This window comes from Ranitomeya imitator, chromosome 3, assembly GCF_032444005.1.
Source record: "Ranitomeya imitator isolate aRanImi1 chromosome 3, aRanImi1.pri, whole genome shotgun sequence".
NCBI lineage: Eukaryota > Metazoa > Chordata > Amphibia > Anura > Dendrobatidae > Ranitomeya > Ranitomeya imitator.
In genome coordinates, this window is record NC_091284.1 from 140,305,079 (window position 1) to 140,330,694 (window position 25,616).

Consider the following 25,616-nt stretch of genomic DNA (forward strand, 5'->3'; position numbering starts at 1 on the left):
TTTTCTGCTTGCTGGAAGCTCTGGGACGCAGAAGGTGTACCTCCGTGCCGTTAGTTCGGTACGGAGGGTCTTTTTGCCCCCTTTGCGTGGTTTTTGTAGGGTTTTGTGTTGACCGCAAAGCTACCTTTCCTATCCTCGCTCTGTTCAGAAAGTCGGGCCTCACTTTGCTAAATCTATTTCATCTCTACGTTTGTCTTTTCATCTTTACTCACAGTCATTATATGTGGGGGCTGCCTTTTCCTTTGGGGTATTTCTCTGAGGCAAGGTAGGCTTATTTTCTATCTTCAGGCTAGCTAGTTTCTCAGGCTGTGCCGAGTTGCATAGGGAGCGTTAGGCGCAATCCACGGCTGCCTCTAGTGTGGTTGGAGAGGATTAGGGATTGCTGTCAGCAGAGTTCCCACGTCTCAGAGCTCGTTCAATGTTTTTGGGTTATTGTCAGGTCACTGTATGTGCTCTGACCTCTATGTCTATTGTGGTACTGAATTACCTTATCATAACACCTCCACTGCTGTGTTCGTTGCGCCAGAAGTGATAGATCTTGGGATGAGCCGACTTGGATATTTTGCCTGGACGTTCACCTTTTGGCTTCTGAATGGATGGACAGACTTGATTTCATACTCTTCCAACTGTCATGGCACTCAAATGATGCAGTTTGGCAATTTTCTTGGCTAAGAGACCGCTATCGATGAGCTGGATGATTCTGTTTCTTTTTTCTTGTTTTTCTTGGGAAATCTTCTTCATGGCTGCTCCTCGATTTGAACCAATGACCTTTCACTTGGGAATCAACCTAATAATTATCTGAGCTATTAGGGAATGTGAGAACAGGTTGTATTTTGAAGTATTCAGGAAGACAAATATTTTTCCACTAGCAGGAGCAAAAGAGTAACAATGCAGCGACATGACAAGAATCTGCATAATTAATCATATATTAAATAGTTGCAAGTCAAATTTATGTATGAGAAAGCCAAGATGATTGCCTATAAAATGATGGTAGTCTCACTAGCAAAGCAGTAGTAGATGGTGAGATTTGGAGTCTGAAAGTCAAAAGTTCACAACATTGTTACCCTTTTGCTCTTCACTGTATGTAAATCTCATGCCTAGTGTGCTGTATTGTAAGACTACAAAAATTGACCTAAAGTACGTCTGTAGCATGTCAATTTTCATTGCTGTCAGCTTACATTTTATTTTAGAATTTTCCCCACAGACTTGAATGAAATGCAAAAAATCCATAGACAAAAACACATGTACATTTTAGTGTATTTGCATAGCAGTATCACAGAAAAAAATCCATGTAATCTGCAACTGACTGCATTAAACCCTTTCTGACATCAGGCGTAATAATCCTCCGATGTCGGACACCATCCCTTTGATATGCGCTCCAGCGCCGAGCCCACATCTTTCCTGGCACATGTCAGCTGTTTTGAACAGCTGATATGTACCCAGAACAGCCGCGTGTGGAATCACAATCCACCCGTGACTATTAACCTGTTAAATGCCACTGTCAAACTCTGACAGTGGCATTTAACATGAGCTTCTGGCAGTCGCGCCGGAAATCTGCCCATTGGTGACCCCCATCTTGTGATTGCTGGTCACCGATAGGTTTGCAAGACAACCAGAGGTCTCCTGCAGACCTCTAAGGTTGTCAATGCTGCATTGCTATGAGCGCCACCCAGTGGTCGGTGCTCATAGAAAGTCAGCAATTCTGCTACATACAGGTGATCTGATCATCGCCTGTATGTAAAAATAAATGTAAAAAAATATAAATGTACACTGCTAAAAAAAAATAAAGAGAACATTAAAATCCCACATCCTAGATATCACTGAATGAAATCTTCCTGTTGTAAATCTTTATTCATTACATAGTGGAATGTGTTGAGAACAAAAAACCTAAAAATCACAACTAGTATCCCACGGAATTCTGGAGTTGGAATGATGCTCAAAATCAAAGTGGAAAATGAAGCTACAGGCTGATCCAACTTCAGTGGAAATGCCTCAAGAGAAGGAAATGATGCTTAGCAGTGTGTGTGGCCTCCACGTGCCTGTGTGACCTCCCTAAAATGCCTGGGCATGCTCCTGATGGGGCGGCGGATGGTCTCCTGAGGGATCTCCTCCCAGACCTGGACTAAAGCATCCGCCAACTCCTGCTCAGTCTGTGGTGCAACGTGATGTTGGTGGATGGTGCGAGACATGATGTCACAGATGTGTTCAATCGGATTCAGGTCTGGGGAACGGGCGGGCCAGTCCATAGCTTCAATTCTTTCATCTTGCAGGAACTGTTGTCTCACTGTAGCCACATGAGGCCTGGTGTTGTCCTGCATTAGGAGGAACCCAGGGCTAACAGCATCAGCATATGGTTTCACAAGGGGTCTGAGGATATCATCTCGGTACCTAATGGCAGTCAGGCTACCTCTGGCGAGCACATGGAGGGCTGTGCGGCCCTCCAAAGAAATGCCACCCCACACCATTACTGACCCACTGCCAAACCGGTCATGCTGAAGGATATTGCAGGCAGCAGATCGCTCTCCACGGCATCTCCAGACTCGTCTGTCACATGTGCTCAGTGTGAACCTGCTTTCATTTGTGAAGAGCACAGGGTGCCAGTGGCGAATTTGCCAATCCTGGTGTTCTGTGGCAAATGCCAAGCGTCCTGCACGGTGTTGGGCTGTGAGCACTACCCCATCTGTGGACGTCAGGAACTCAGACCATCCTCATGAGGTCGGTTTCTAACCGTTTTTGCAGACACATGCACATTTGTGGCCGGCAGGAGGTCATTTTGCAGGGCTCTGGCAGTGCTCTTCCTGTTCCTCCTTGCCCAAAGGCTGAGCTAGCAGTCCTGCTGCTGGGTTGTTGCCCTCCTACGGCCCCCTCCATATCTCCTGGTGCACTGGCCTGTCTCCTGATAGTGCCACCAGCCTCTGGACACTACAATGACAGATACAGCAAACCTTCTTGCCACAGCTCACATTGATGTGAAATTCTGGATGAGCTGCACTACCTGAGCCACTTGTGTGAGTTTTAGAGTTCGTCTCATGCTACCACGAGTGTGAAAGCACGACCAACATTCAAAAGTGACCAAAACATCAGCCAGAAAGCATTGGTACTGAGATGTGGTCTGTGGTCCCCACCTGCAGAACCAATCCTTTATTGAGTGTGCCTTGATAATTGCCAATAATTTTCATCTGTTGTCTATTCCATTTGCACAACAGCATGTGAAATTGATTGTCAAACAGTGTTGCCTCCTAAATGGACAGTTTGATTTCACAGAAGTTTGATTTACTTGGAGTTACAGTTAGGTCCATATATATCTGGACAGAGACAACATTTTTCTAATTTTGGTTATAGACATTACCACAATGAATTTTAAACAAAACAATTCAGATGCAGTTGAAGATCGGACTTTCCGCTTTCATTTGACGGTATCCACATTAAATTGGATGAAGGGTTTAGGAGTTTCAGCTCCTTAACATGTGCCACCCTGTTTTTAAAGGGACCAAAAGTAATTGGACAATTGACTCCAAGGCTATTTCATGGACAGGTGTGGGCAATCCCTTCGCTATGTCATTCTCAATTAAGCATATAAAAGGCCTGGAGTTGATTTGAGGTGTGGTGCTTGCATTTGGAAGGTTTTGCTGTGAAGTAAACATGCAGTCAAAGGAGCTCTCCATGCAGGTGAAACAAGCCATCCTTACGCTGCGAAAACAGAAAAAACCCTTCCGAGAAATTGCTACAATATTAGGAGTGGCAAAATCTACAGTTTGATACATCCTGAGAAAGAAAGAAAGCACTGGTGAACTCATCAATGCAAAAAGACCTGGGCGTCCACGGAAGACAACAGTGGTGGATGATCACAGAATAATCTCCATGGTGAAGAGAAACCCCTTCACAACAGCCAACCAAGTGAACAACACTCTCCAGGAGGTCGGCGTATCAATATCCAAATCTACCATAAAGAGAAGACTGCATGAAAGTAAATACAGAGGGTTCACTGCACGGTGCAAGCCACTCTAAAGCATCAAGAATAAAAACGCTAGACTGGACTTTGCTAAAAAGCATCTAAAAAAGCCAGCACAGTTCTGGAAGAACTTTCTTTGGACAGATGAAGCCAAGATCAACCTCTACCAGAATGATGGAAAGAGAAAAGTATGGTGAAGGCGTGGTACAGCTCATGATCCAAAGCATACCACATCATCTGTAAAACACGGCGGAGGCAGTGTGATGGCTTGGGCATGCATGGCTGCCAGTGGCACTGGGTCACTAGTGTTTATTGATGATGTGACACGGGACAGAAGCAGCCGAATGAATTCTGAGGTATTCAGAGCCATACTGTGTGCTCAGATCCAGCCAAATGCAGCCAAACTGATTGGTCGTCGTTTCATACTACAGATGGACAATGACCCAAAACATAAAGCCAAAGCAACCCAGGAGTTTATTAAAGCAAAAAAGTGGAATATTTTTGAATGGCCAAGTCAGTCATCTGATCTCAACCCAATTGAGCATGCATTTCACTTGTTAAAGACTAAACGTCAGACAGAAAGGCCCACAAACAAACAGCAACTGAAAACCACCCTAGTGAAGGCCTGGCAGAGCATCAAAAAGGAGGAAACACAGCGTCTAGTGATGTCCATGAGTTCAAGACTTCAGGCAGTCATTGCCAACAAAGGGTATTCAACCACGTACTAAAAATAAACATTTTATTTAAAATTATTGAATCTGTCCAATTATTTTTGGTCCCTTTAAAATAGGGTGGCACATGTTAAGGAGCTGAAACTCCTAAACCCTCCATCCAATTTTAATGTGGATACCCTCAAATGAAAGCTGAAAGTCTGAACTTCAACTGCACCGGAATTGTTTTGTTTAAAATTCATTGTGGTAATGTCTATAACCAAAATTAGAAAAATGTTGTCTCTGTCCAAATATATATGGACCTAACTGTATATTCTGTTGTTTAAGTGTTCCCTTTATTTTTTGAGCAGTGTACATAAAAGTTCAAAATCACCCCCCTTTCGCCACATTCAAAATAAAATAATAAAAAAATCAAACATACACATATTTGGTATCTCCGCGTTCAGAATCGCCTGATCTACCAATAAAAACAGAGTAACCTGATCGCTAAACGGCACAGCGAGATAAAAAGTAAAAACGTCAGAATTATATTTTTTTGGTCGCCGCCACATTGCATTAAAATGCAATAACAGGTGACAAAAAGATCATCTGCACCAAAATGATATCATTAAAAACGTCAGATCGGCGCGCAAAAGATTAGCCCTCACCCAACCCGAGATCATGAAAAATGGAGATGCTACGGGTGTCGAAAAATGGGGCTATTTTTTTTTTTTTACAAAGTTTGGAATTTTTTGTCACCACATAGATAAAAAAGAACCTAAACATGTTTGGTGTCTATGAACTCGTAATGACCTGGAAAATGATAATGGCAGATCAGTTTTAGTATTTAGTGAACATAGTAAAAAAGCAAAACAAAAAACAACTGTGGAATTACACTGTTTTTGCAATTTCACCTCAGTTGGATTTATTTTCCCGTTTTCAGTACACGATATGTTTAGAACCAATAGTGTCTTTCAAAAGTACAACTCATCCCACAAAAAGAAGCCCTCACATGGCCATATTGACCTAAAAAATAAAAAAATTATGGCTCTGGGAAAAAGGGGAGCAAAAAAACAAAACCGAAAATAACCCCGGGGGTTAAGGGGTTAAAAACGTTTTATCAAAGCTGGATAATTCAGCAAACAAGACATTTCCCAAACAAAGTAGTCTTATTTTAGACATTAGTTTATAAAGGAAATGTAGCGGCGCTAGTGAAAAAGCATAAAAAGCAGCAAGTAAAGCCCTTAACCACATAGGGGAAAGAAAAAATCTTATAAATACAATAAAAAAATCATACTTGCACTAAAGAATGCATAGGGATTAAATAAAATAAATTATAACTATTTACCTGATAAAAAGGAGATTGCGCTAGAAGTGGTGAAGTTACTTGCATACGAATAGAAATATAACGCTCTGAATCTGAGGGCAAAGACAAGAAAATTCGAAAAAGTGTATATACAGTGTTTGGGAAGTGTGTTCCTATGCACCGAAAATACTATCAAGATGATCGGTATTAAAGAATCTGCAGTTTAGAAATATAGATTAAAATGCCAATCGCACAAAGGGTACACTTCTGGGCACACTGGGCTTACGGAGTTATACCCTTATAAATGGACGTGCGTGTAAAATAAAGGAAGGGTCATACCTACTAGGAGCGACACACACGTGCACTGTAAGTCTGTTACTTAGCTTCGCTTCCTTTGCGGTGGTCAAAGGTGATCGTCCCCGGCGTGCTGTCCCAGCCGGTGACAGCCGCCCTTGCAGCAGGAAGTAGGTGAGAGTGCGGCGCTCTGTATCGTTACAGCTGTCACCTACAGGTGGATTAGTCGGGCAACAGAGTTTAGAATAGATTGGAGGGGTGCGAGCGTGTTCGAGAGGAGGCCACAGAGCAGGAGGTTGCAGTAGTCAAGGCAGGAGATGATGGGGGCCTGGACTAAGGTTTTTGCAGATTCTTGGTTTAGGAATGTACAGATCCGTGAAATATTTTTGAGTTGAAGGCGGCAGGAAGTGGAAAGGGCTTGTATATGTGGTTTGAACGAGAGATCAGTGTCAAGGATTACCCAAGGCAGCGAGCTTGTGGGACTGGGGAGAGTGGTCAGCCGTTTACTGTAATGGATAGGTTCATTGGGGGGTTGCGTGAGATGGGGAAAGATGATGAATTCTTTTTTGTCTGTGTTAAGTTTTAGAAATCTAGCGGAGAAGAAGGGTGAATTAGCGGACAGACATTGAGGGATTCTAGTTAGTAGGGTGGCTGTCCCAGGCCAAAGGAGTAAATGGAGATGAGCAGGGGCCCTAGAACTGAACCTTGCGGGACTCCGACAGATAGGGGGCGAGGTGAGGAGGTGGTGTGTGAGTGGGAGATGCTGAATGTCCAGTCTGTTAGGTATGATGAGATCCAGGATAGGGCCAAGTCTGTGATGCCAAGGGATGAGAGGGTCTGTAGTAATAAGGAATGGTCCACTGAGTCAAAGGCAGAGGACAGGTCCAGGAGGAGGAGGACAGGGTAGTGTTGCTTGCTCTTGGCGGTTAATAGGTCATTGGTGACCCTAGTTAGGGCAGTTTCAGTGGAGTGGTGTGTTTGGAAGCCAGATTGTAAGCGGTCGAAGAGGGAGCAGGAAGAGAGATGGGAAGACAGTTCAAGATGGATGTGTTGTTCCAGTAGTTTTGAGGCATAGGGGAGAAGTGATATAGGGCGATAGCTAGATACAGAGGATGGGTCAAGAGAGGGCTTTTGAGGATAGCTGTGATTGAGGCATGTTTAAAGGTTGAGGGGAAAACACCAGTTGTTAGTGATAGGTTGAAGAGATGGGTTAGGGTTGGGATGAAGACTGTGGTGAGGTTTGGGATGAAGTGGGATGGGATCGGGTCAAGTGCACAGGTGGTGAGATGCGATCTTGAGAGTAGAGTGGAGTGTCGATCTTCTGTAATGTTGGAGAAGCTGGTTTTGAAGGTGGAGGGCTGGGCAGTTGGGAGGAAGGGCTCTAGGGGTTGTCGACCAAAACTGTCTCTGATGTTATCAATTTTCTGCTTGAAAAATGAGGCAAAGTCTTCAGCTGAGATGAGTGGGGAGGGAGGAGGTGCTGGGGGACGGAGGAGAGAATTGAAGGTGTTGAATAACTGTTTAGGGTTGTGAGACAGGGAGGATATGAGAGATGAGAAGTAGGTTTGTTCAGCTGTGGCGAGTGTGGCCTTGAAAGTAGTGAGGGACTGTTTGAATGCGATGAAGTGCTCGTTGGAGTGGGATCTTTTCCATCTCCGCTCAGCAGCCCTGAAAGTCCACTTCAGTTCTTTGGTCAGGCTGGTGTGCCAGGGCTGTCTGTTGATTTTGCAAGCTTTGGTATGTGTGAGAGGGGCAATAGATTCCAAAGCTACAGCTATTCTGATGTTATATAGAACAACAGCGGCATCCACATTGTGTAGGGAACTTATTTCTGTAAGACGTAGAAGGGATTCAAAGAGTGAGTGTAGATTGAGGTGTTTAAGATTTCTGCGAGGGTGTACAAGTTTGTGGGTTGGGGATTGTAGACAAGGAGTGGAGAGGGAAGAGAATGTGAGTTGGTTGTGGTCAGAAAGATTTAGAGGTGAGTTAGAGAGGTTAGATAGGGAGCAGAGGCAGGTGAAGATGAGGTCCAGTGTGTGGCCATCTTTGTGGGTGGCTGTAGAAGACCATTGAGTGAGGCCGAAGGAGGAAGTGAGAGATAGAAGCTTAGTGACAGCCGAGAGGGAAGTGTCAATGGGGATGTTGATGTCACCCAAGATGATGGTGGGGATGTCAGCAGAGAGGAAATGAAGTAGCCAGGTGGGGAAGTGGTCAAAGAAGGTAGTGTCTGGCCCTGGGGGGCGGTAAATGACAGCCAGTTGGAGGATGGAGGGGGAGTAGATGCGCAAAGAGTGCACCTCAAAGGAAGGGAGGGTAACAGAGGGTGGTAATTGGATTGGGGTGAAGGAGCAGTTATCTGACAGGAGAAAACTAACTCCTCCACCATGCTTGCTGCTGGGGCGGGGTGTGTGGGAAAGGTGGAATCCACCATACGAAAGTGCAGCAGGAGAGGCTGTGTCAGAAGGGGTGAGCCAGGTTTTTGTGATGGCCAGGAAGGAAAGTTTGGTAGTAACAAAAAGATCATGGATGTAGGAAAGCTTGTTGCAGACAGAGCGAGCTTTCCACAAAGCTCCTGAGAGAGGCCTGTTATTGACATCATAGGTAGACCACAACTCTGAGGTAAAACTAGGTAAAACTGGTCACCTGTAGGGGAAGTTAGTCAGTTGCTGGCTGAGTTCAGCTCAGTTAGTTGGTCCCTGACAGGGGTGGGATCCTGTCAGTGAACGAAGGAGAAAGGACACGGAGCTGTGCATGCCCTCAGCTGCAGCTCCCAGAAAGAGACACACAGAAGGAAGAACTGTATTGCAGCGAGCGTGAAGGAAGTCGTAGCAAAGGAGAGGATACCAGAAGGGGACCAGCCCTACACAGGCTGCCTCCTTCGGAGGCGCAGAAGCCCAGTAGCCAGAACACCGAGGGAGTAAGGACCTTTATGCTTTGCTCCAGAGACCGGCAGGACAGCTAATTGCAAGTTACCTGTCCGCCCTACACCCACACAGTGGCAACCTTTGGAGGCTGGGGCATACTAGAGTCCCTATAAACAGCCTCAAGCCACCAGTCATATGGGTTTGTCCAATCCTATATGGGGGACAGAGAGAAAGATATTACATCTGTGAGGACCTTATGTGAAGCCTTAGGCAGTAAGGAACTACAACACTGCAGCGCAAGGGAAGGCTACTGATTTCCACCTGGACAAGGGGACTCTGGACTTGCCTCCAAACCGGCCGGACTCTGCCTGCCCTGTGATCTGGTGCTCTGGACTGTGGATGCTGAAGTCTTCAGTAAAGGTAAAGAGACTGCAAGCTTGTGTCCTCGTTATTCTCTGCGCTATTCACCATATCACCATCTACACACCGGGAAGCCCTGGGGATAAACTTCACCTGTGGGAAGGTATACCATCTAGCTGCCATAACATCACCCCAGCGGACCCCTTAAAGCAGCGTCGGTCACCCTGACCGAATACCACAGGTGGCGTCACAAACATTCCCCTTAAAGACCTTTCCTTTTTACATGGACGTCCCAGGGCCACGGACCGGGTCAGCCATCGTGACATCCCCCTGTGAACCGCAGGACCTGGTACCGAGTACCCCACGGCCCCATGGGGGCGATCCAAGTAGCACTTTTCAACTACATCATTGGTTTTAGCTTGTCGTGTACTAGAAAACGGGAAAAAAATTGCAAGTGCAATTGCAAAGAAAGTACAATCCCACAGTAGTTTTTTGTTTGGCTTTTTTGCTAGGTTCACTAAATGCTAAAACTGACCTGTCATTTTGATTCTCCAGGTCATTATGAGTTCATAGATACCAAACATGTCTAGGTCACGTTTTATCTAAGTGGTAAAAAAAAATTCCAAACTGCTAAAAACTGAGGAGGTGGTGATGGCGAACTCAGTCGAGGGGTTCAAGAGAGGCCTGGATGTCTTCCTGGAGCAGAACAATATTGTATCATACAATTATTAGGTTCTGTAGAAGGACGTAGATCTGGGGATTTATTATGATGGAATATAGGCTGAACTGGATGGACAAATGTCTTTTTTCGGCCTTACTAACTATGTTACTATGTTACTATGTAAAAAAGAAAAAATTGCGCAATTTTCCAATACCTGTAGCGTCCCTATTTTTCATGTTCTGGGGTCAGGTGAGGGCTTATTTTTTGCATGCCGAGCTGGCGTTTTTAATGATACCATTTTGGTGCAGATACGTTCTTTTGATCGCCCGTTATTACATTTGAATTCAATGTCGCGGCGACCAAAAAAAATGTAATTCTGGCATTTCGAATTTTTTTCTCACTAGGCTGCTTAGCGATCAGGTTAATCTTTTTCTATTGATAGAACGAGCAATTCTGAACGCGGTGATACCAAATATGTGGTTTGATTTTTTTATTGTTTTATTTTGAATAGGGCGAAAGGGGGTGATTTAAACTTTTAGATTTTTTCCATATTTTTTAAAACTTTTTTTTTTTTTACTTTTGCCATGCTTTAATAGCTTTCATGGGAGGCTAGAAGCTGGCATAGCCTGATCGGCTCTGCTGCATAGCAGCGATCATCAGATCGCTCTTATGTAGCTGAATTACAGGCTTGCTGTGAGTGCCGACCACAGGGTGGCACTCACAGCAAGCCGCCATCAGCAACCATAGAGGTCTCAAGGAGACCTCTGGTTGTTATGCCTATGCCGACGCATCGTTGACCCCCGATCATGTGATGAGGGTCAGCGATGCGCTCATTTCCGGCCCAATGGCCGGAAGCGCCGGTTAAATGCCGCTGTGGCATTTGACAGCGGCATTTAACTAGTTAATAGCAGCGGGTGAATCGCGATTTCACTCACCGCTATTGCGGGCACATGTCAGCTGTTCAAAAGAGCTCACTGCAAAATGCAAATAAATTTATATAATTTATACAATGTGATTTCTGGATTTTATTTTTGATATTCTATCTCTCAATGTTAAAATTAACCTACCCTTAAAATTATAGACTGTTCATGTCTTTGTCAGTGGGCAAACTTACAAAATCAACATGGGATCAAATAATTAATTAAATGCCAATGAGACCTGTGGCAATACTTGAAAATCTCACTGAGCTCGGGTGAGTGTGCAAAGTAGAATAGGCAAAAATGTCACCTACAGATGTGCAAAGCTGGCAGAGACAGACCCTAAAAGATTTGCAGCACTGATTACAGTAAAAGGTGGTGCTATAGAGTATTGACTTGGGTGTGGAGAGCTGAACACAAATGCAGGTTACAATTTTCAGATTTATATTTTAAAATATTTAGAAAACCATGTATTATTTACTTTACACTTCACAAACTCTTGATAATTTGTGTTGGAATATCACATAAAATCTCAATAAAAGACATTTAAGTTTCTGGGCATAACATGAAAAATTGTGGAAAAGTTCATGGGGAATAAATACTTTTTCAAGGCCCTGTACTCTTAAAGAGGTTTTTTAAAGATCAGTCTTCATGAGTGCACTGCTCCACAGCTTCATGGCTCCTTAAAGACTGTACGCTGCAGCGAGAACATGTTTGTCTGCTAGACTGAACGATGAACTCTCTAACTCTGCTAGCAAGAGAGTTTTACCTCTTCAGCATCGGATATCCATGGGGTCCTGAAGCAGGTTGAATCCAACGCTTAGGCTCGCATAGTGAGGTGGCTCCACTAAGTCTCTGGTCTGAGTGTGCACATGGACCCGAGACATTGGTGTAGCATCCTTGAGGACAAGTGGAACAGAGAGGACTTGGACATACAGCAATCACAGAAGCAGAAGGACAGATGAAGTGGAATCCAGCGGAGATGAATGGAAGTTACAGCACAATTACCACAGATGTGGGGCACACCACCATTGGACTCTGGAATCTAATCCTAAAACACAGGTGTGTATTGTATTGGGTCTTCAATATGATTAGGGAGATGATATTACAGAGCCACAATGAGCAACCTGCAAAACCCAACGTGGAGCCAACAAATGGCAGTGGACCGAGATGAGTGCGGAGGATACCCGAGACAAGTGTGTAACACAAACGATCTGGCAAGTGTCAAAGCAGAGCTTGCAAGCTTGACAGCAAATGGTTTACAAGCTCTACGCTCCTTTACTAGACCACTACACTGTAGATGAGGCTGGTAACAAAAGCAACGAGCAGTAAGGTAGAGAAATAAAGTTTCTCCATTTTTGAGAACGGACAAGATTTCTTAATAAAAAGCACATTGCAATTTTAGTAATTTATAAAGTTGAGACAATCTATTTTAATGGAGTTATGTTTAATTTATACAGTTATATGAAAAAGTTTGGGCACCCCTATTAATCTTAAGCTTAATGTTTTATAAAAATAGTTTTTTTTGCAACAGCTATTTCAGTTTCATATATCTAATAACTGTTGGACTTTTTATCTGCTCCTTATTGCTTTTGCTGATGCCACCATCCTCCTTCTCAGATAACATCTCCTCCTTATGACACTGATCTAGTTACTAGGTTTAGTCCAAAACACAGACATCATCATCATCATCATCATCCATGATTTAGGTGACTTTTATCCAGGCTATTGCCCCTCTCCCTGCTTCCCAGCAATACATCTTCTCTGACTCAGATCTGACTCAGATCTTCAACTGCCAGTGCTCCTATCACCACACTAACACAGCCAGGCATTTGTGTCCTTTATCTCCTCTGGCCCTATAAACAGAATGACTATTTATCTAATCCAATAAATCAGCTGTAAGAAACTTTAATTTTTATAGAAAAATATTTAGAATTGAGAGTCCTCAGTGGTTGATACCTTTTAATGGCTAACTGAAAAGATGGTAACAAATTGCAAGCTTTCGAGACTACTCAGGCCTCTTCATCAGGCATAGACTAATACAACATCTGAAGAATCACATATACAGTTATATGAAAAAGTTTGGGCACCCCTATTAATCTTAAACTTAATGTTTTATAAAAATTGTTTTTTTTGCAACAGCTATTTCAGTTTCATATATCTAATAACTGTTGGACACAGTAATGTTTCTGCCTTGAAATGAGGTTTATTGTACTAACAGAAAATGTGCAATCTGCATTTAAACAAATTTGACAGGTGCATAAGTATGGGCACCCCACCAAAAAAGTGACATTAATATTTAGTAGATCTTCCTTTTGCAAAAATAACAGCCTCTAGTCGCTTCCTGTAGCTTTTAATGAGTTCCTGGATCCTGGATGAAGGTATTTTGGACCATTCCTCTTTACAAAACAATTCCAGTTCAGTTAAGTTTGATGGTCGCCGAGCATGGACAGCCCTCTTCAAATAATCATACAGATGTTCAATGATATTCAGGTCTGGGGACTGGGATGGTCATTCCAGAACAGTGCAATTGTTCCTCTGCAGGAATCCCTGAGTAGATTTGGAGCGGTGTTTTGGATCATTGTCTTGCTGAAAGATCCATCCCCTGCGTAACTTCAACTTTGTCACTGATTCATGAACATTATTGTCAAGAATCTGCTGATACTGAGAGGAATCCATGCATCCCTCAACTTTAACAAGATTCCCGGTGCTGGCATTGGCCACATAGCCCCAAAGCATGATGGAACCTCCACCAAATTTTACTGTGGGTAGCAAGTGTTTTTCTTGGAATGCTGTGTTTTTTGGCCGCCATGCATAACGCCTTTTTGTATGACCAAACAACTCACTCTTGGTTTCATCAGTCCACAGGACCTTCTTCCAAAAAGAAATTGGCTACTCCAAATGTGCTTTTGCATACCCCAGCCGACTCGGTTTGTGGCGTGCTTGCAGAAACGGCTTCTTTCGTATCACTCTCCCATACAGCTTCTCCTTGTGCAAAGTGTGTTGTATAGTTGACCGATGCACAGTGACACCATCTGCAGCAAGTTGATGCTGCAGCTCTCTGGAGGTGGTCTGAGGATTGTCCTTGACTGATCTCACCATTCTTCTTTTCTGCCTTCCTGATGTTTTTCTTGGCCTGCCACTTCTGGCCTTAACAAGAACTGTACCTGTGTTCTTCCATTTCCTTACTATGTTCCTCACAGTGGAAATTGACAGCTTAAATCTCTGAGACAGCTTTTTGTATCCTTCCCCTGAACAACTATGTTGAATAATCTTTGTTTTCAGATCATTAGACAGTTGTTTTGAGGAGCCCATGATGCCACTCTTCAGAGGAGATTCAATAGGAGAACAACTTGCAAGTGGCCACTTTAAAGGGACTCTGTCACCTGAATTTGGAGGGAACAATTTTCAGCCATAGAGGCGGGTTTTTCGGGTGTTTGATTCACCCTTTCCTTACCCACTGGCTGCATACTGGCTGCAATATTGGATTGAAGTTCATTCCCTGTCCTCCATAGTACATGCCTGCGCAAGGCAAGATTGCAGGCGTGTGCTACGGAGGACAGAGAATGAACTTCAATCCAATATTGCAGCCAGCATGCAGCCAGCGGGTAAGGAAAGGGTGAATCAAACACCCGAAAAACCCGCCTCTATGGCTGAAAATTGTTCCCTCCAAATTCAGGTGACAGAGTCCCTTTAAGTAGCTTTTCTCATGATTGCATACACCTGGCTATGAAGTTCAAAGCTCAATGAGGTTAGAAAACCAAAAAAAGTGCTTTAGTAAGACAGTAAAAAGTAAGTAGGAGTATTTAAAACAAGAAAATGATAAGGGTGCCCATACTTATGCACCTGTCAAATTTTGTTTGAATGCAGATTGCACATTTTCTGTTAGTACAATAAACCTAATTTCAAGGCAGAAACATTACTGTGTCCAACAGCTATTAGATATATGAAACTGAAATAGCTGTTGCAAAAAAAAAACAATTTTTTATAAAACATTAAGCTTAAGATTAATAGGGGTGCCCAAACTTTTTCATATAACTGTATATAGCAGACTAGCTGTATATTTACTTATAAAAATTTGGAGGGGAAGAAATTCAACCAAACCACTGGAGCAGTGCACCTACCGTAATTCATTAAGAGGCTGCATATGCCCCATAGTCCCAAATCTACTGCAGCTGTGAGCTGGAGTTCATGAATCTGACATCTACTTTGTAAACTATAGTGAATCTGTTGAGCATTTGTGTCCCTGCCCCTTCTGCTAAGTCCAGCCTGCATTTAAAGAAAAGGGGCAAGGCTTTAATAAAAGCACCAAAGGTAAAGTTTATGATGATGTTTTGATTGTTCTTTTTTACAATGCTTTGCATTTAACAACCTCGCCTGCTAACACATAGTTTTTGCAATTTGTATTTTTTAAAATAAATCAACAGCATTATTTTTTTACCATTCACTAGCTATTAAAATAGATTTACACACAGTTTACATATTTTAGACTTTTATTAAGCATAGGAGGAAGCATGGCACTTCTGCATGCCAGCCATGTCCGGACACATTCATTGCACGACAATAGTTTGGGGTTCACTTTGATGTTAACATATACTTACAAGTACAAATATTTCCTGTTCAGTTATGTGCCATGTGTCTTGACAGTAGGATAATATGAATGTTGTATCATTTCTGTAGATCTTGCTGCTTTTGTACAATTCTATTATGATACTAGTTGGAAAAGTTGTTTTCATTTCCCTTCATCCATTGGTGGATTCAGATGTTCTGATATTATTAAAGGGATTTTTTAAAGTGAAATAAAAGTGTTTTTCTTTTCTTCAACAACTTTAAATTAAACAGGGGACTTTGGCAACTACCTGATATCATGAACAAACCTTTTTATGTGTGTTCATCTTGTCTTTACTTGATCACCTAGGTATTTATCCATTATTGTTTTTTCTTTCTACATCACTAGTGGACAATACATACCTTTTTACTTTTACCATAGAGTCCGTGGCTTGATGGATGTGTATTATGCTGCATTCACACATCCATGTGAGTGTTACCAAATGGACTGAATTTTTCTCAGATGGGACCATTCTAGTTGCATCATAGTGTCTTTTGTTTTTTGTTACTGAAAAGTTGTGGTTGCTTCCAAACCAGTAAAAAGACCCCAATAAGGTTTCGTCATTATTTCACTAAGCAAAGGATCTGTAAGTCATGGATGAAAAATGATTCAATAACATCCGAACTGATAACATTGTAAACAGCTCTTATAACATGACCAGACGCCTTAAAAAATGGCCTAAATACAGTACAGACCAAAAGTTTGGACACACCTTCTCATTTTAAGATTTTTCTGTATTTTCATGACTGCTTTGCAAACTCTTGGCATTCTCTAAATGAGCTTCAAGAGGTAGTCACCGGGAATGGTCTTTCAACAATCTTGAAGGAGTTCCCAGAGATGCTTAGCACTTGTTGGCCCTTTTGCCTTCACTCTGTGGTCCAGCTCACCCCAAACCATCTCGATTGCGTTCAAGTCTGGTGACTGTGGAGGCCAAGTCATCTGGCGTAGCACCCCATCACCCTCCTTCTAGGCCAAATAGCCCCTACACAGCCTGGAGGTGTGTTTGGGGTCATTGTCCTGTTGAAAAATAAATGATGGTCCAACTAAACGCAAACCGGATCTAATAGTATGCCGCTGCAAGATGCTGTGGTAGCCATGCTGGTTCAGTATGCCTTCAATTTTGAATAAATCCCCAACAGTGTCACCAGCAAAGCACCCCCACACCATCACACCTCCTCCTCCGTGCTTCATGGTGGGAACCAGGCATGTAGAGTCCATCAGTTCACCTTTTCTGCATCGCACAAAGACACGGTGGTTGGAACCAAAGATCTCAAATTTGGACTCATCAGACCAAAGCACAGATTTCCACTGGTCTAATGTCCATTCATTGTGTTCTTTAGCCCATACAAGTCTCTTCTGCTTGTTGCCTGTCCTTAGCAGTGGTTTCCTAGCAGCTATTTTACCATGTAGGCCAGCTGCACAAAGTATCCTCTTAACAATTGTTGCAGAGATGTGTCTGCTGCTAGAACTCTGTGTGGCATTGACCTGGTCTCTAATCTGAGCTGCTGTTAACCTGCGATATCTGAGGCTGGTGACTCAGTTTCTTTGTAGCGCTTGATTGTGTTTGCCACTGCACTTGGGGACACTTTCAAAGTTTGCCCAATTTTTCGGACTGACTGACCTTCATTTCTTAAATGTAATGATGGCCACTCGTTTTTCTTAGCTGCTTTTTTCTTGCCATAATACAAATTCTAACAGTCTATTCAGTAGGACTATCAGCTGTGTATCCACCAGACTTCTGCACAACACAACTGATGGTCCCAACCCCATTTATAAGGCAAGAAATCCCACTTATTATACCTGACAGGGCACACCTGTGAAGTGAAAACCATTCCCGGTGACTACCTCTTGAAGCTCATCAAGAGAATGCCAAGAGTGTGCAAAGCAGTCATCAAAGCAAAAGGTGGCTACTTTGAAGAACCTAGAATATAAAACATAATTTCAGTTGTTTCACACTTTTTTTTGTTAAGTATATAATTCCACATGTTAATTCATAGATTTGATGCCTTCAGTGTGAATGTACAATTTTCATAGTCATGAAAATACAGAAAAATCTTTAAATGAGAAAGTGTGTCCAAACCTTTGGTCTGTACTGTATGTATGTAATCCACATAGCTAATCCCAATGTATAGATGCTGCAAAAAGCATGGAGTCAAAGTCCAGAATCATAAGCAAAATTCAAAAAAGTTTATTAAATACAAAAATCAGACATAAAAATTATTACACAGAATTAATATGGCACAGTGTATAGGGTATACTTTATTTTAAAGGAAGCGTCTGACCAAAAGACTGACCAAATTCAGTATGTACTGACACCATTAGGGTACTCAAGTATCATCACACAAATAATGTAGCATCTATAATATAACGTTGGGAGCGTCACTCTGTCCGAAGCCTTAATAGACTGCGCAGGCGCGACGCTCCTAGCGTTACATTATAGAAAAAATGCCGCCGAGAGCAGGGGGTCGGGAGCATGGGGACGCCGTCTACATATTTGCGCCCTGATTATGCAAATAATCCGCTGCCATAGTAAGTTTTTACTTATGCTATTCGTTTCGGGCGCCATTGTCTTGCTCCTCCTGGTGCCGGAATCGGCGCCTGCGCAGTCCGCGCTTTCCGGTGCCATTTTCTTGAAGACACACTGCTGTGTGTCTTCAAGAAAATGGCGCCGGAAAGCGTGGACTGCGCAGGCGCCGATTCCGGCACCAGGAGCAAGACAATGGCGCCTGAAACGAATAGCGTAAGTAAAAACTTGCTGTGCCATGAGGCTGTGGCACTTCATGCCACAGCAATTTGTTACTTACGCCATTCCTTTCCGGCGCCATTGTCTTGCTCCTCCCGGTGCCGGAATCGGCGCCTGCGCAGTCCACGCTTACCGGCGCCATTTTCTTGAAGACACACAGCACTGTGTCTTCAAGAAAATGGCGCCGGAAAGCGTGGACTGCGCAGGCGCCGATTCCGGCACCAGGAGGAGCAAGACAATGGCGCCGGAAAAGAATCAGGTAGCTTAAGTAACAAATTGCTGTGCCATGAGGCTGTGGCACTTCATGCCACAGCTATTTGTTACTTACGCCACCTGATGGGGGTCATAAACCTTTATGGAGCAGCGTATGGGACATATGGATGGGAGCAGCACATGACAGAACGGGGGCGCAGGATGGGAGCAGCACATGACAGAATAGAGCAGCACATGACAGAATGGGGGTGCAGATGGCAGCAGCACATGACAGAACGGGGGTGCAGGATGGAAGCAGCACATGACAGAACGGAGGCACAGGATGGGAGCAGCTCATGTCAGAACGGGGATGCAGTATGGCAGCAGCACATGACAACGGGGGCGCAGGATGGGAGCAGCACATGACAGAACGGGGGTGCAGGATGGCAGCAGCACATGACAGAACGGGGGTGCAGGATGGAAGCAGCACATGACAGAACGGGGTGCAGGATGGGAGCAGCACATGACAGAAAGGGGGGTGCAGGATGGCAGCAGCACATGACAGAACGGGGGTGCAGGATGGAAGCAGCACATGACAGAACGGGGGTGCAGGATGGAAGCAGCACATGACAGAACGGGGTGCAGGATGGAAGCAGCACATGACAGAACGGGGGTGCAGGATGGGAGCAGCACATGACAGAACGGGGGTGCAGGATGGAAGCAGCACATGACAGAACGGGGTGCAGGATGGAAGCAGCACATGACAGAACGGGGTGCAGGATGGCAGCAGCACATGACAGAAAGGGGGGTGCAGGATGGCAGCAGCACATGACAGAACGGGGGTGCAGGATGGAAGCAGCACATGATAGAACGGGGGTGCAGGATGGAAGCAGCACATGACAGAACGCGGGCGCAGGATGGGAGCAGCACATGACAGAACGGGGGTGCAGAATGGCAGTAGAACATGACAGAACGGGGGTGCAGGATGGGAGCAGCACATGACAGAACGGGGGCGCAGGATGGCAGCAGCACATGACAGAAAGGGGGGTGCAGGATGGCAGCAGCACATGACAGAACGGGGGTGCAGGATGGAAGCAGCACATGATAGAACGGGGGTGCAGGATGGAAGCAGCACATGACAGAACGCGGGCGCAGGATGGGAGCAGCACATGACAGAACGGGGGTGCAGAATGGCAGTAGAACATGACAGAACGGGGGTGCAGGATGGAAGCAGCACATGACAGAACGGGGGCGCAGGATGGGAGCAGCACATGACAGAATAGAGCAGCACATGACAGAATGGGGGTGCAGATGGCAGCAGCACATGACAGAACGGGGGTGCAGGATGGAAGCAGCACATGACAGAACGGGGGCGCAGGATGGGAGCAGCACATGTCAGAACGGGGATGCAGGATGGCAACAGCACATGACAACGGGGGCGCAGGATGGGAGCAGCACATGACAGAACGGGGGTGCAGGATGGCAGCCGCACATGACAGAACGAGGGTGCAGGATGGAAGCAGCACATGACAGAACGGGGGTGCAGGATGGGAGCAGCACATGACAGAACGGGGGCGCAGGATGGCAGCAGCACATGACAGAAAGGGGGGTGCAGGATGGCAGCAGCACATGACAGAACGGGGGTGCAGGATGGAAGCAGCACATGATAGAACGGGGGTGCAGGATGGAAGCAGCACAAGACAGAACGGGGGTGCAGGATGGGAGCAGCACATGACAGAACGGGGGCGCAGAATGGCAGAAGGACATGACAGAACGGGGGTGCAGGATGGAAGCAGCACATGACAGAACGGGGGCGCAGGATGGGAGCAGCACATGACAGAACGGGGGTGCAGGATGGAAGCAGCACATGACAGAACGGGGCCGCAGGATGGGAGCAGCCAGTGACAGAATGGAGGCGCAGGATGGGTGCAGCACATGTCAGAATGGAGGCGCAGGATGGGTGCAGCACATGTCAGAATGGAGGCGCAGGATGGGTGCAGCACATGACAGAATGGGGACGAAGGATAGGTGCAGCACATGTCAGAATGGAGGCGCAGGATGGGAGCAGCACATGTCAGAATGGGGGCGCAGGATGGGAGCAGCACATGACAGAATGGGGGCGCAGGATGGGTGCAGCACATGACAGAATGGGGGCGCAGGATGGGAGCAGCACATGACAGAATGGGGGCGCAGGATGGGAGCAGCACATGACAGAATGGGGGCGCAGGATGGGAGCAGCATATGACAGAATGGGGGCGCAGGATGGGTGCAGCACATGACAGAATGGGGGCGCAGGATGGAGCAGCACATGACAGGATGGGGGCGCAGGATGGAGCAGCTCATGACAGGATGGGGGTGCAGGATGGAGCAGCACATGACAGGATGGGGACACAGGATAGAGCAGCACATACCAGGATGGAGACAATATACCAATATAAATGCTCGCCACCCGGGCGTAGAACGGGTTCAATAGCTAGTACTATATAAAGGTCTAGTGCCTAAGTTATATAGCCACACACAGTATGTGAGGGGATAGAGTCAGTTGAACAATATATCTATATTTTCCCATATACCAGTCATTTACAGCCAACTAATACACTCCAGAGTCTCCATCACTCTAAAGTCCGTCGGCTCAAAGTTAGCGAGAGATTAATGGTCTAAATCAATAAAAGGGGACCTTCATGTTAAGCCTGTCTGGACTAGCTATGCCGTCAGCCCCAAGGTGCGTTTTACATGGGCTTCCTCAGGGGTCTGTAATAAACTGTATGTTGTTCCTGCTATAGATGCCTTCACAGCTGTCAGCTATTCATCATCAAATTCCGATGCATATGTGGCACGTGATTCGTCAGGAATAGAATTGCTTCCAGTATTCAAGATGACTAAGTGAGTCAGGGGGAAGTTCTCCGTGATATCAATGTTCCACACACGTCAATTCTGAGCGCCGTCAGCAACACTCCGATGCGATATGCATCCCAGGCATATACTCATGCCAAATGCCTTCGTAAGCATAGGAATATATACAGGGTAAAACTATGGTGAATAATATATGAATGTCATAGTTAATCATGCATTAGATATATATCATAAAAAGGGATATTGATAAAAGAATATAAAAAAGTGCATAGTGACAATACAGAATATAATAAGCCCATATAATGGGAAACATTAAACACAAGTGAAAAAATATAATAATACAAGACATGGCATGGCCAATAAAAAGCTTATGAGAGAGATATACCGTACACTGTGGCGATCAGAACCATAAATGATCAGTTGATGCAGTCGAGGAGACATCAGTGCTAGATATTCAAAATTCATGTTAGATTATATAAAACTAAAATGAATAAAAGTGGAGACAAGAAATACACAGATTAAAATCCAGATCTTTTCAGTTTTTGAATTTCCACAAAAATGTAAAATAACCAATAAATTTCGTTCAACTTCACAATTGTGTTCCACTTGTTGTTGATTCTTCACCAAAAATAAACATTTGGTATCTTTATTTTTGAAGCATGTGTGGCGTTACCCTTACTTCGGGTCTTGAGGAACACTCGTTTTGCACGGGAATAACGCATACAGGCACGATATCTCACACAAATCAATCCATACGGTTTATTAACCCTGTCAGGATTCCCCTGACCGCTGCCACCAATTTGTCACAATTCACACCGTGACCGTCACCCCTACGTCACGGGTTGGGGTGGCTTTGGGCCAACAGACGGCTATCACATGTGCAGGGGGGCTTATCTTAGTTATCCCTCCACTGCTAACAATGTGATGAGAAAACACACACAAGGCTATTGACCTCTTAGTTTACAGCAGGGGCTTATGCTAGGTATCCCACTGCTTTCAATATACCACAAACTGCAGGGATTTATGTATATCCCGCTTACAGTTCCACTTAACACTTGCAGCTCTCTGGCGCCCCCCTTACTCTCAGGTCAGATTAGGTACTGCACCCTGGGTAATTAGTCGCCAGAAAGGCTGCCTGCTATGTACTTGCTATTGGGCACGCTGCAGCAACGCGATAAACTACTCCCACTCAGGCAGGAACAATAATTATCAACCCCGCAGCCGCTTCAACATCACCCAAAAGTCTGCACACTATCGGTATCACTGCCACCAGCTTCGATTAAACGGGTCCGAAGCTAACCCAACACAACAGTAGCGTATTTCCCTTCAGAAGACTTAGGGTACGGTTTAGAACAGCAGAACGAACTAATATTAAATATTATATTCCATAAAAATTAGGCAGTGCTTTACCAAAAATATTTTATAAAGATGTTACAAATGAGACAATTGCAAATATGTACACAGGTAATTATAACATAAAGGGAATAAAGGAGAAAAGATAACACTCACATGTTCAAAGCATGGCAGGCAACCATACATCCCAGCTCATTTGGACGTGCTGCTGGCTTCAGGAGAAAACAAGAAGTCCAGAAGAAGAAATCAAGCAGAAAACTGAGCTGGGGAGCCTGCCACAAACTTAAAACTTTAGGGCTGTGACATCACAGAAAGGCTGGCTTATCCAGACCCTCCTCTCTCTACATTCTGGGTAAACTTTAAACTATTTTCTCTGATTTCTATAACTTCACTACAAAACATGTCAGAGTCATAACAAACCTAGCATTCATCTCGGATTAACGTGAGCATTCTAATGAGATCAAATATGTCCTATCTGGGCTACATATTTACAGAGAAAACCCTACTTCTTTACCAGACGGAGTTAGAAGCTCAGGTTTTACGTGGTGAATAGATCCACCGAGGGGTGTAAAGAATATATATTTTCGTGTTTTTTTACGTAAACGGGTTGTGTAATATCTTAACAAAACCAAACAAAGGACTTCCATGCATTTCTGGAAAGTTAGAATCCAGTTCTAGCCTGTCACTTTCCACTGCAAGAATGCCGGTCGTAAATACTTCGGCTCTCTGCGCTAGAGGTAATAAACTCTTCCTCCCCCATCTACACTGGCAAAGCAGCTCTTGGCTGAGTGAAAGGGTAGGAATTTGAAGCTACAAACTGTTGCAGCATCACTCCAAGAAGGGGGGCTTAGCCCACGCAGGCTTGCAAGAGAACTACTTATGATATTTCATACCATATCGTGACACCTCCCCATTTTGGTGTGCGCTAAGGAGGCAGAACCCCACGGTATGCCTCCATGGGCACCTCAGTAGGTTCAACCTGGCGGGAGAGTCCATCTGCATTCCCATGCTCTTTGCCCGTTTTGTGTTCAATGGTGAAGTCAAACTGCTGAAGGGCAAGGCTCCAGTGTAGCAACCTGCCGTTGGTTCCACACATGGCGTTCAGCCAGCGCAGAGGGTTGTGGTCGGTCACCACAGTGAAGGGGCGACCGTACAAGTAGGGCTGCAAGCGCTGCAGGGCCCAGACTATGGCCAGGCACTCCTTCTCGATGGTGGAGTAGGCCACTTCCCTCGGCAAAAGCTTCCAGCTCAGGTATAACACGGGGTGCTCTTGGTCCTCCGAGTCAACCTGGCTGAGCACAGCACCAAGGCCAAACTCGCTGGCGTCGGTCTGCACCAAGAACGGTCGACTGCTGTCGACTGCTTTCAACACAGGGGCGTTGCACAGTGCGGTTTTCAACGCCTGGAAGGCCCCCTCACAGCCATCTGTCCAGTTGACGATGTGGGGTAGCTTCTTCCTGGTGAGGTCCGTCAAAGGTTTTGCCAGGCTACTATAGTGCTGTACGAAGCGCCTATAGTACCCTGCAGTGCCCAAGAAGGACATCACCTGTTTCTTGGTCACGGGAGTGGGCCAGTTCACGATCACTCCCACTTTGTCAGGCTCTGGCTTCAGGGTGTTCCCGCCTACCCGGTGCCCCAGGTAGTGAACCTCCCTCATGCCCATCTGACACTTTCCCGGTTTGATAGTCAGTCCTGCTTGGTGAATTCGCCTGAGCACATCCTTGAGATGCTGTAGGTGTTCCTTACAGGAGGAACTGAAGATGGCAATGTCATCCAAGTACGCCACTGCGTACTTCTCCAGTCCCTGAAGCAGGAGGTTGACCATCCGCTGGAAAGTGGCAGGGGCATTCTTCATGCTGAAGGGCATGACCGTGGACTCATACAGTCCGAAGGGCGTGATAAAGGCGGACTTCTCCTGCGCCTCGGGGCTCAGGGGAATCTGCCAGTATCCTCTACTCAGATCCATTATTGTTAGGTAATCTGCGCCAGCTAACTTATCCAGCAGCTCCTCGATGCGCGGCATTGGGTGCGCATCGGAGGCTGTGATGGCGTTGAGCCCCCTGTAGTCCACACAGAACCGGGTGGTCCAGTCTTTCTTTGGCACGAGAACTACAGGTGATGCCCACGCGCTCTTTGACCGTCGAATCACCCCCAGCTGTAACATCTCATCGATATCTTGGTGCATAATCTGCTGCACCTGGTCAGAGATTCGATAGGGTGTTCGCCGTAGTGGGGCGTGATTCCCGGTGTCCACCTCGTGGACGGCTAACTCAGTCCTCCCAGGTCGGTTGGAGAACACGACCCGGAAGGGTTCCAGTGTGGTTTGCAACTGCAACCGCTGGGGTTCAGTTAACGAGGCGCTTACCTCCACGTCCTCGATGGACCCATTGGCCTTGGCTTGGGCCAGCATGTCCAGGAGGGTGTCTTCCTCACCGTCTTCGGGCAAGCTGCAGACCGGTAGGATGAAAGGTTCACGTTCGTGATGAGCCTTCATCATGTTGACGTGAAAGGCCTTTCGCCTACCCCGAGCGTGGTCAAGCGTGACCACGTAAGTGACCGTGTTGAGCTGTTGGTGGACGACGTACGGGCCCTCCCAGGCTGCCTGAAGCTTATCCGTTGGTACGGGGACCAGCACCCACACCTTTTGACCCACGTGGTAGGTCCGCTCCCAGGCGTTCTGGTCGTACAAGTGCTTCTGATCAGCCTGAGCCTGCGTCATGTTGTCATGCACCAACTGCGTCAAGGTCTGCATCTTGTCACGGAAGCGCATGACATACTCCACTATGGACACTTCAGAAGGGTTCGGCTCCTCTTCCCAGGATTCTCTTACCAACCCAAGGGGTCCCCGGACTCGCCTGCCGT